Below are 12,149 nucleotides of genomic sequence, written 5' to 3' on the forward strand. Positions count from 1 at the left end.
TGATTATTCAAGATAAAATAAATGATATAAGATTTCTAATTGAGATGATTTCCATTTTCAACTTTGTAATAAAGAAAGGGGCCAAATCTGCCCTATAATTTCTCTGTAAGCAGACGTGGTGCCAGTAGGGGTACAGGGGAGATAGGATAATGGTTTGCACCAAATCAATTATATTTTCAAAAAGCTCAGATGCTCCTTGGAGTAGTCGAATTTTGAATCTCAACCTCGACAGTTGCTCCCACATTAAGTCAGTCGACTGCCTTATTTACCCCCAGTCTCAGAAGGTTGGAGCCGCCACTTTTTGTAAATGTGACTCATGAATAAAAACCTGACCAAGCAATCCCAATCAACAACCCCCAGTATCTGGCTTACATCAAGCCCATAGTTGTCAAGTACAAGATTATTTCAAATCTACAATCTACAAATGGGTTAAATGAAGCAACCAAAATTTCCAGACATCATCTAATGTTCAAAGAATTATGGTCTTTTAAGAATTTGTTCTCATCATAAGTTCATTTGTCTTCAACACAACCTTCTAGTATAATTCTTCAACTTCGCTTCAATGATTTCGTGGGTCGTTGAGAAAATTTGCTGTCCAAAAACAAACTTCTTGTAATCAGAATCTCTCCCAGACATCTAGATAGTGACAGAAAGAACATATTTCTGTTTATTCTTATTAAAAAAGTGCCATAAGCAGCTCAATCTAATCTGATTGCTGGTAAAGCTTTGATGATGCATTTAACTTGTAAATTGACTTTAAATTATTGGAATGAGATTTTCTTAACTGGGGACACTGATAGCATCAATTTGAACCATTCAGACGTCTGTTGTTCTAACAATTCCACTAAAATAGAGCAAGTTCACAATAATTGCAGAGGCTCGGATGTCCTTGGATGTCTGTCTTGCAATAAAAATCACATCATGCTTTGCTCGCCAACATTGGTCTCCAACTTAAGTCCGTCTTCATTAGCCCACAAAGTGCAGAAAAGTAGGACGTAAGACTCCATTCATTTCATTTCCAACTTTGGTTGTTTAAAATGTTGTTATTGAAGGATACAATATTCCAGACAATATATAATATAAAATGAAAGATTAAAAGACTGTCATAATAAATATTTAATTGAATTATAGTTGTAAAGCTGGTGTTGAAAGCCTTGTAAAGATTAATGTATGTATGTAGACGATAATACAATTGATATATACTCGATTATAATATTACAGGATTAGACATGTCATACACAATCTTTATTACATTAATCGGTCAATATCTTTTATAGAAGGGACCATTATTACATTAACTTTTTCTCTCTCAATTTTAATGAATGACATCAAAAATCTTGCTGGCCTGGTAAAACCAAATATGGGTTCACTGGTACAATTAGATTGTTGTAAATGAGTTTTGGATTTAAATTTCAATATAAATTTCAATTCATTGAATATAATTTCATGAAAAACTTTGTCCCTTTCACAAGGAAAGTTAATCTTAATCTTATTGCTGTACATAGATCACTACAATCAGGCCTGTAGCACATTAGGAAGTTTCAATGACCAATTTAGGAACATTATTCTCAATTTGGTACTGCTACTACATACCCAAATAAATGAATCTAATGATTATATTTTATAGAAATTTAGTTTTTTTTAAAGTAGAATTTGGCTTGTAATCTTTTTGAATTCTTGACAAAATTTTTAGCATATCTACATCTGATCAAGGTAGAGTTGAACCAGTTTATTAAATGTATTCAAGAAAATAATAAGGAATATAAATATTTCTTTTAACATATCTAAATCAAGTTTGTTTTTATTTCAACTTTACATAAAGACAGTTAACATAAGTAACAAGATTATGAATAGATTATGACTTTTATTCCTAATAAAAATATTCTATTGAAATCCAATGATTCGAATAATCAGTGAAAAGGACAGAGAGTGACATAAATAACAGTCACCAAATATTCAATTAGTACACCTATTCACCAGGTGTGTAAAAGCAAATAGTTTAATGCAATGAAAAGCATTCATATATCAAATAAATCATTTTTTTATATCAAATAGCATTTGATTGCAACTGAAATCTACTTTATATAAATTGTTTCATTTGAAAAGTTGTCAGATAAACATTATCGGCTTTTTAAAATAAACTGCCATATGACAACAGTCTACTTAATACAATCGGTTAATATCAAATATATTTTAAAAAATATCAAATAAATATTATATTCCAATTACAGTGTCTGCCAAACTGAAGAATAAAAACAAAGCTGATTGCAACATAGGTGTTTCATAAAGGTACCATGTTAGAAAATGAACTTTGCATAATACCGAAAGAAAAGAAAGAAAGAAACAACCAATTTTTACAATTCAGTTCAACCTGATCCTCTCTGCCACCTGGTTCCTTGGGCAAACCTCTTAGTATTGATATTTTCCTGATTGTTACTACCCATATACAGCTGGGTCGACTGGATTAATGAGGAAAGACGATTCTTGATTTCAATTATGAATTATGTCTGTCAACAGAAACGGAAATATGGCAGACCCACTTATGACTTAAGATTTTCAGAATTTAAAAAAAAACGCAAAATAAAAAAATTCATTCAATATCAAAGAATAATATGACACATTTTCCACCATGGTTTAATATTTTCCATGTTATCTTTTGATTAATTAATTTTAGATCAATAACTAAAATATTATTTTACAAAGCCAACTACCTTATTTCTCTTGGTACTACAACTTTTTTACTATTGATACTTCAACTTTTTACTCTGCTACTTCAATTTTTTCATTCTCGCTACTTCAAATTTTTAAAACAAAATACTACATTTTCACAATTCAACATCAATTTTAAATTGGTTACATAATACACAAAGACAAGAGAAAAGAAAATAAGTTATCAGTTTTATAGATCGTTCCTCTATTATGTCATAAACAATGATATTTTTACAAATTACGTTAGATCTTTACAACAGTTCCGCATTCCACCTGGATTTCAGACTACTACTAATTTTATTGAATGACAATGCTCGTGGGACCATTCATACATCATTATCACTGTACATGGAATGGTGCCTGGTGATAGAGAATGACAGGCGCTTTGTTTCATTCTCTGATGTTTCTGGTGATAGAAAAATATTGTAATTAAAAAGAAATTGCTGTTTCTGTATTACATGAAAAAAAGGCATTTAATTGTTCAGATGGGACAATAAACTCAGGCACTGTGTGCTACGGCCTGTGCACATTAATGACCTTTAACTGTTGGAATTAAAAAAAAGCAGTAGGCTTAGCCAAAATTTTCCCTATTCCATACAGAATTTTGCCCATCTTCATAAGCACAAGCACAAGCAGGACCTAAAATTCCATATCCTTCCCTAGATCTAGATATTTATTTAAGCTATTGATGAACATTAATCATACATTACATGTATATCAAAAAAGTCAACTGTCAAATTAGCTGAATAAATCCACTCCTTTTGCACCATGTCAAGGACAGTTTTGGTAATAATTAGGGCTGCAATGATTCCTAAAGTGGCGATCCGATACACTAAACTTTTCATCATTTGTTACATACACGGACTACTAAATTTCTTCAAAATAATAAATAAAATACCAAACCATTGGCAAATATCTTAATTGGGAATTGTCGTCGTAATAAACGGGAAAACCAAATGACTTCCAAACTTCAGATTTATACACCGAAAAAGCAAAGAAATGTCGTTCTGTGTTTTGTTGTTAGTAACGAGGTCATAAATTGCGTTTTTGAGAATGGATAATATATATTTTAGTTTTATAAAAACGTATTGAGCTGAAGAATCTTATTTCCAAGAGCGCTGTATCGAATAAACAGCTTTGTGGAATTATTTTATGACTATGCAAACACATCTTACGTTGGAAAAAGAAAAAGTTTATATCAGATCCCATGCGTTTATCTTCCACTTGGCATATTAATATGTTCTCTTTTCATCGTTTATAACAAAAATTAACATTTGAACATGACACAATTTCTAAAATACGCGAGGATTCCGTGCTATTAGTCATTAAAGGGAGTTAATTATATTTATGAGAATCGGGCCGATGTATCGTGTTTATTTTTTTCTTCTGCAATGCATCGATAAGAAGGACAAATCGCGATTCATCGATTCAACGGTGAATCGTTGCAGCCCTAGTAATAATGCAAGTAACATTAAATGTAAGCAGCCGTAGATCATTTTGAAAATAGACCATGTGTGGGGTATCGTTTTGTAATGAAGACAAATGTGTTATTTTTGAAAGGGTCATTTTAAAGTTCAGTGCATTTCTAAGGATTTTCAAATCATTTTTTAGCTATCATCTTTCAAGAATCTCTTGTAGCTTAGCACTTGAGACACTTGAAGTATTTGTAAATATTTGTTTTTCATTTTAAAAAAATGTTTTTGAAACCGTCTTTATAAGGTACAAAAATAAGATTTGGGTTTAATCCCACTTGAAGCAAGATATCTTATCAAAGTTTCTCAGACGTTTTTATTCTTTATACTCTGCTACAAGTTATAGATTTTTTGATGAAATAAATTGTCCAATACAAGTATGCTAACACAAATTTGTAATCATTTCTCAATAGTGTGAAGTTATGGCAGATTACCATTGAGTTTCCAAAAGTATCTTACAGACTTCTGTAACTTCATATTGGCATATTCAGATTTTTGACAGACATATCATTTTGTTATATCAAATGCCTAAAAGAATGTTTCAATATATTCAAGTATTTCGTTTTGATTTATTTAATAGGAGACAGGTTGTTTTTATATAATAAATAGTAGACAAGTTGTTTTGATATATTTAATGATTCACATGTTGGATATATATTACCGTAGATCGATTATTTTGATATATTTTAAAACAGACAGGTTGTTTTGATATTCAAATAAGAGACAGTTGATATATTTCAAATAATGGACAGGTTGTTTTGATATATTTAATAATAGACAGGTTGTTTTGATATTTAAATAAGAGACAGGTTGTTTTGATATATTTAAAATTAGAGACAGGTTGTTTTGATATATTTAATAATAGACAGGTTGTTTTGATATATTTAATAATAGACAGGTTGTGTTGATATATTTAAATAATAGACAGGTTGTTTTGATTTCTTTATAACCAGACAGGTTGTTTTAATATCTTAAATAACAGACAGATTGTGTAGATGTATTTAATAATAGACAGGTTGTTTTGATATATTTAATAATAGACAGATTGTTTTGATATATTTAATAATAAAAATGTTGTTTTCATTTTTTTAACAATAAACATTTGTTATGTAAAATCTATTAGGATTTTCTATTCAATACTGGCATATTTGATGAAAAAAAATTATATCTTCATTGTTTGTTTCTTTCAAAGAGAATTATTTCCAGTTACAGGTAGACTTTTCACTATTTCACTGAAATAGACAGTTTGTTTTGAACCAATGAGATTCATTAGTTAAAATGATTAAATATTTGCTATAACAGTGGGGTTGGTGTGACTTCTAATTTATTTCATCTGATGTCAATTCTTTGATGATATATATATCTATTCACATGCAGAGATAGCAATAACCACAAATTAATTAAAAGCATGATTTAGTCTATTGTCCTTTGTTGAAAAACATATTGTCTGATTAACCAACAACGAACAGACTGAGGGATCGGACCATCAGACTTCAATTACAAATTTATTAGCAAATTAATTTTTCAAAAAGAATTATATATATATTTAATTTTGAATTCTTGAAAAAATGGAGTATTGGGTATACAAAGGGTGAGGGCAAGACTAATCGAAGTTGAGGTTGTATCATTTGTATCATTTGTCTCGCTAAAAAGTAGGCTAGTATTCTAACGATCAGTTAGGCATCGGAGTGGAGTCCCTTTGGAACAGTCCACAGCTGCCCAGTCCGCTCTAACCAGCCAAATCTCGACTTAACCGTTCCTCAGACGTGTTATATAACCTGGTGACCTTGAAATTACACTTTTGGCGCCAATTCTTGTAAAGAGCCTACCCGCGCAACACTTTACGTGATGCACCTCATCGCTTATCCTCATAATAAAGATACATCTTACCTGCTGATTATCAATTATATCCAAAATAACATTATTTTCATCAACCGGTATCTCCAAATTTTGCACAAGAACCGTCCTGTCCATTTCCTTATTTGGCATCATTGTCATAGTTCCAGGGAACATATCTGTTGTATATTTGCTCCCATACACGCGACCATTATTTCGGCTTTTTACACCAGTCGCGTGTCCTTTCAAAATACCCCTGCATTCAACTTTAACAAAGATGACAACACACAAAAGTAAAAGTAAACTTTGCTGCAGATTTAATGCCATATTTACAAAATTCCAAATTATATTTTACACTTTTTGAAAGTCATAATTCCAGGGGGTTTTCTTGGAACCGTTAAATTTCGCTCACCTGCGACAACTACCTTTTACAGTTATTGACAGATAAAACTAGTTCCAATTATTGGACTTCCTCCCTCGTATAAAACTGATAACTATCAATACCATTTTATAATTTATCTCAATGAAAGTGTCAATGGCTGATTAGATAATACATTTGATTATATTAATTGATTCTGATATCGATTTGAGGACTAAATCCCAATATACGGTTTCAACCCATTCATCAAAAGTAATAAACTTGATTCTTTTCCGAGGGGTACACATCAATTGCTAGAACAGCATAATGTACTGTTGAATACTGAAGAAACTTTTTACTGCTTGAAGTCATTTCTGTGATTTTGACAATGCTGGAAATTATGGAAAAAAATATGTCTACTAAATAGTGATACAAAGAGAATTTTTAAAGCAGTTGTAGAAATTGATTTGTCTAAGTGAAATGAGGCAGTGATATGTAATGGAAACCGGCTGAAGAAGGTATGTAATATAAAAGTTAATATATAAACCTGATATAGGTATACAGAGTTAGATATATCCATACAGGTGTATTCAAATCTTGGTATATTATGAATAGGGGCATATATTATCAAGTTTAACCTACTGATAGCGATTTTACCTACTTTTATCATTATTACTATGAAGTGCTGTCATTAATGTTCATTTGTTCTTTCATTCATTCTTTTGTCTGATTTCTTTATTCTTTTATTCATTTTTATGTATCTAGATATTTCAATAATTTATTTCAATAATATATTTTTTTTTGGACATTGTTCATCTCAAACATTTATTTCAATTGTCAATGGATTATTTAGTGAGTAGGTTAATAGTAATATAAAACTGTACCAGCAAGACAATTCCATCAATCAAAAATCTTGTCCAAAGTGTAGCAAAATTTTGAGTAAAACTTATTTAGTAGTGGACTCCTCCAAAGAGAAATTAGTTCATTCAATGACTTTTAATAAATTAAAGTGTAGTTACCAGGGTCAGTTACTGTTTTATTTAAATAGGGATCTCATATTTCTGAAATATTATATAGTTATCATGCTATCAATTCAAATGTGTTTCAGCATTCTATTTCAAAGAACATGTAGAGTTCCCTGAATTTCTGTAGTCTCAAATAAAGGGTGAGCATCGATGCCTTAAATTTGTTTCAATATCTAACTTATTAAAACAAGCTAGGATTATTGTGAATTGTGGCATCCTGTATTTACTCCCCCTGTCTTCCACACTGTCACACATTTTTTCAAAAATTTAGAAATTCATCCTTATCCTCGTGTTGGCTCTGAGCTCGATATCACCAGAAAATCAGCAAGTATAACTTAGAAACTATTTACTTTTAGTTATCATAATGTTTATATTTCAACACATTGTCAAGATCAACTCAATATTGTTTATTTGACTTACAATAAAATGTTGAATTTACAGAGAATGATAAAAGTACATGGGTTACAATGGAGTAGGAGCAATAGAGCTTCTATGAGTGGGCCAGGGGGATCATAGCTCCCACAGAAAAAAGGCTAACCAGCATTTGGTCCCCCACTTTAAATTTTGCTTAACATTATATATAGGTAGAGAACTGGATGTCAGTCCCCTCTCCGACTTCACCCCCTCGTCTAATGATTCTAAGAATGCCTAGAGTAGGTTACTGGATAGAGTAGTTCTCTTGTGAACTTACAAAACCTTTTTGTAATTGATAAAGTGGCACAGCTAGTTAAGTGCTTGCTTTTCATTTTGTAAAGGGCTAGAATATTACATTTTTAGTGACACACGATAGATTAGTAAAGATCCTATCATTGCATATTGCATGACATTGTCTTCATTAAAACCTATTGGGTTAAAAAAAAAGAAGGAACCTATTTCTTCTGAGTTCTCTAATTTTCATCTGGTTTCAAATGGGCTTGAAGAAATATGTGGGTTGAAGAAGAGAAATTGTGACAAAAAATTTTCATTTAGAAATTATAGCAGGATGCAAACATGAATAAGAATTTTTGATTTGAAGAAAATGCTTGTATCAACTCCTACATGGTTTATTCTTTTGATGATCCTCAGGGAGATATGTGTCACACTAACTGGATTTCTTTCTATTCAAAATTCATGAACATGTTCATTTCAAACAAGGGTATTAATAAAGAAACATAAAAATGGAAAAGCACACAAAAAAATTTCCGTTTCACAAATTTTGAAGCAGATCTTAGAAATTAAATGAAACTTTTTAATTTTATTAAGATCACCCAGCTGGAACTCTGAGAAACATGTTTCAGGTTCTGTTTAAGTATTTCTATATAGCTCTACAATAGATGTATAGATAACTATTTTAACAGTGGTATTTCTATATCACACTACAATTGATGTATTGAGCACTATTTTAACAGTGGTATTTCTATATCACACTACAATTGATGTATTGAGCACTATTTTAACAGTGGTATTTATATATCACTTTACAATTGATGTATTGAGCACTATTTTAACTGTGGTATTTTTATATCACTCTACAATTGATGTATTGAGCACTATTTTAACAGTGGTATTTCTATATCGCTCTACAATTGATGTATTGAGCACTATTTTAATTGTGGTATTTCTATATCACTCTACAATTGATGTATTAAGCTCTATTTTAACATTGGTATTTCTATATGGCTCTACAATTGATGTATTGAGCACTATTTTAACAGTTGTATTTCTATATCGCTCTACAATTGATGTATTGAGCACTATTTTAACAGTGGTATTTCTATATCACTCTACAATTGATGTATTGAGCACTATTTTAACACTTGTATTTCTATATCACTCTACAATTGATGTATTGAGCACTATTTTAACAGCGGTATTTCTATATCACACTACAATTGATGTTTTGAGCACTATTTTAACAGTGGTATTTCTATATCAGCTCTACAATTTATGTATTGAGCACTATTTTAACAGTGATATTTCTATATAGCTCTACAATTTATGTATTGAGCACTATTTTAACAGTGTTTTTTTTTTCTATTTTTCTCTACAGTTGATGTAATGAACACTATTTTAAGAGTGAAAATATGTTATTGTATGTTTTATATACAGCATTTGTAGAATACAACATAGACAAGCTAGACACACCTTTTTGTCTCTTTGATATAAATCTTCACAAAACATTAACATTGACTTTGACAAGATAAAACAGTATAAGGTGACATAAAATCACTGCTCTAGGCTCTATACCTCATCTGACATGTTCAAATATTCACCAGTGTCAATTGATAAACTTGTTATAAATCACTGGTATGCCAGAAAATATTGTTGTATATTCTCATAAAACTAACTGTATATACATGATATTATGGTGATGTCTCAGTGTTTTGGTTTGTTCCTGAATATGCATTAACCCCTTTATAAATTACAAAAACTACACATTCTCATAAGAGAACAGATGAATAAGGTGTAATATATACAGGCATGGATTCTAAGAATCGTTCTCAGACCACTGTCATTTAAATGAGCACATTTTATAAACAGAACACTTTATAATTACCAAGTGAAAAAAGGGATACTGGCTCAACAGAACATTGAAATGCACATGAAATTCATGATAATTAAATCAAATCTAAATATCCAAGTGAAATTTTAAAGGGATAAGTCATCAAATTGCTTTCTCCAAATCAGAAGATATTATGGGCGTAGAATATATACTTGCTTTTTCGTATTTTCTCAAATATTCATTGGCATACATTGAAATAGTACCAAAAGCTTTAAGAGATGAATTCCTCAAATTGCTTTCCTCATACAGAGAACAGAATTTCAGTTATATTATGTATCATTTTTGATAATGAATAAATTTTCAGATTTGTTGAAAGGTTTGTTTGAAAAGGTCATCACTTCTGTAGATTTCAACATTCATGTATATTTAAACACTATTATTCACAGATAGGTGAAATATACAAACTTTAAACTTGAAAGTCTTTTTTATAAGATAAATAATTACTCTAAATGGTCAGAAATTTTAATTGATGGTAGAAAAATTTGTCAAAAGAAGGATTACATTATATTTTTATGTGTTTTATTTGATAAGATGTCCTAATGTCCTGTCTCCACCACAGGATATCATTATTTACCTATTTTGAATTTTGACATGTCAACAAAAAGATTACCCCAGTGATAAAACTGATAAAAGGGCCAGTGATAGACATTAGACAATTTTTCTTTCCCATTTTTCCCATTCGTTGCCAATGATAGTATTCACTAAATTTGACCTACACCACATAACTTTTTTTGGTTAAACAGATTAAATGAAGTTTTAGTCTTCTTTTCTTCACCAGTCTGGTAGATGCGATTCCAATGGACTCGAAAATGGGTTTGTACCCCCATGTCATTTGTAACAATTTTAAAAATATGATTTTTATTTGTTTTTGCCTCAAAATATGTGTCACTAGGCACCAAATCATTTCTATTTTTCAAAAGTTTTCATAGGGAGAACCCTTTCAAATACTCAGTTGTAGTCTCTTGTCTATGCACTTCTACAGAGTTTCCGGATTCCTCCCCTCCCTGTAAAGTAAATCTGTTTATAAGTCTTGGGTAGTCTGGAACAACCACTGCAGTCTGGGCTCTGATGGAGACAGGCAATACCATGCATTGTGTAATGTGGGAAATCTTGTCAAGACAGTGGCAATAGCCTACTTTTAAAAACTAATATTCCTAAAACTTATATTGTCAATCCTACTCTATAAACTTATGTTGTGATTTTGCACCTGTCACTAGTGCATAATAAACGCCTACGCTTTGAAAAGACCTGAAACCTTATTACAAATTTTTGGGTGAAACAAATTTGTTCACCTGAATGACATACAAAAAAAGATTTTTTTTTCCATGCAGGTTTTTAAACTCAAACAATAAAAATTATTTTTTTTTTAAATTTGAAGGAATTTTAAACGGTTTGTGTGTTAGAAACCATGTTGAGTGAGGAATCAAATTATCAAAGTGTTAAGGATGATTTATCTGCTATCTGGAATTCTGTGAATTTAAAATTATTCAAGCCTGTATCAGATCAAACAATAAACTGTAAGATTAAGTAAATTATGAACAATAAATATGTTGTGTCTAGAATATACATGGCTGGTTGGTTTTTCTCTGATAGACATAGATTCATGCTGTGCTTTTTATGTGTTTCTAGTCAAATGTTGAACAATGAACTGTGATGGGTAGGGTTTGAATGTTGTATTGCCCTTACCTTGACATGTCTGGTTGATTATACTGAAGATGATAGTAGATAATATAGAAATTATATAGTTAATAACTCCAGTGGGTGTAACTTTATAAGGATATCATATTGTCAGCATAGAAAAGGATTATATTCTTGAATTGAGTATAGTTTTTGCACATATGTGTACTGATCATATTTTGTTAAGGATCACATTTGCACATGAAATAAAGAAAGAAAGAAAAAACTATATTTTACAAAGATAATGACTGAAGTTCACAAAGGATCCTGTATGCCAGCTGATCCTTGGCCAAACCTCTTGGCATTGATCTTTCTCGGATAATCCATACCCACCTGGGTCGATTGGAATTATTTGTGAAGATGACTTATTCAAGGTCATCAGACTAACTCACACCAGACAGAATGATCAGTTATATAAGTATTTTTAATTTCATATTTGTAAACGATCGTATATTCTGAAACAGTTAATGTTATATTCTGATCTGTAATCCCAGATGATGCATTAGTTATCGATAATAACTGCACTTAAA

Source organism: Lottia gigantea, assembly GCF_000327385.1.
Source record: "Lottia gigantea unplaced genomic scaffold LOTGIsca_155, whole genome shotgun sequence".
In the NCBI taxonomy this organism is placed as follows: Eukaryota; Metazoa; Mollusca; class Gastropoda; family Lottiidae; genus Lottia; species Lottia gigantea.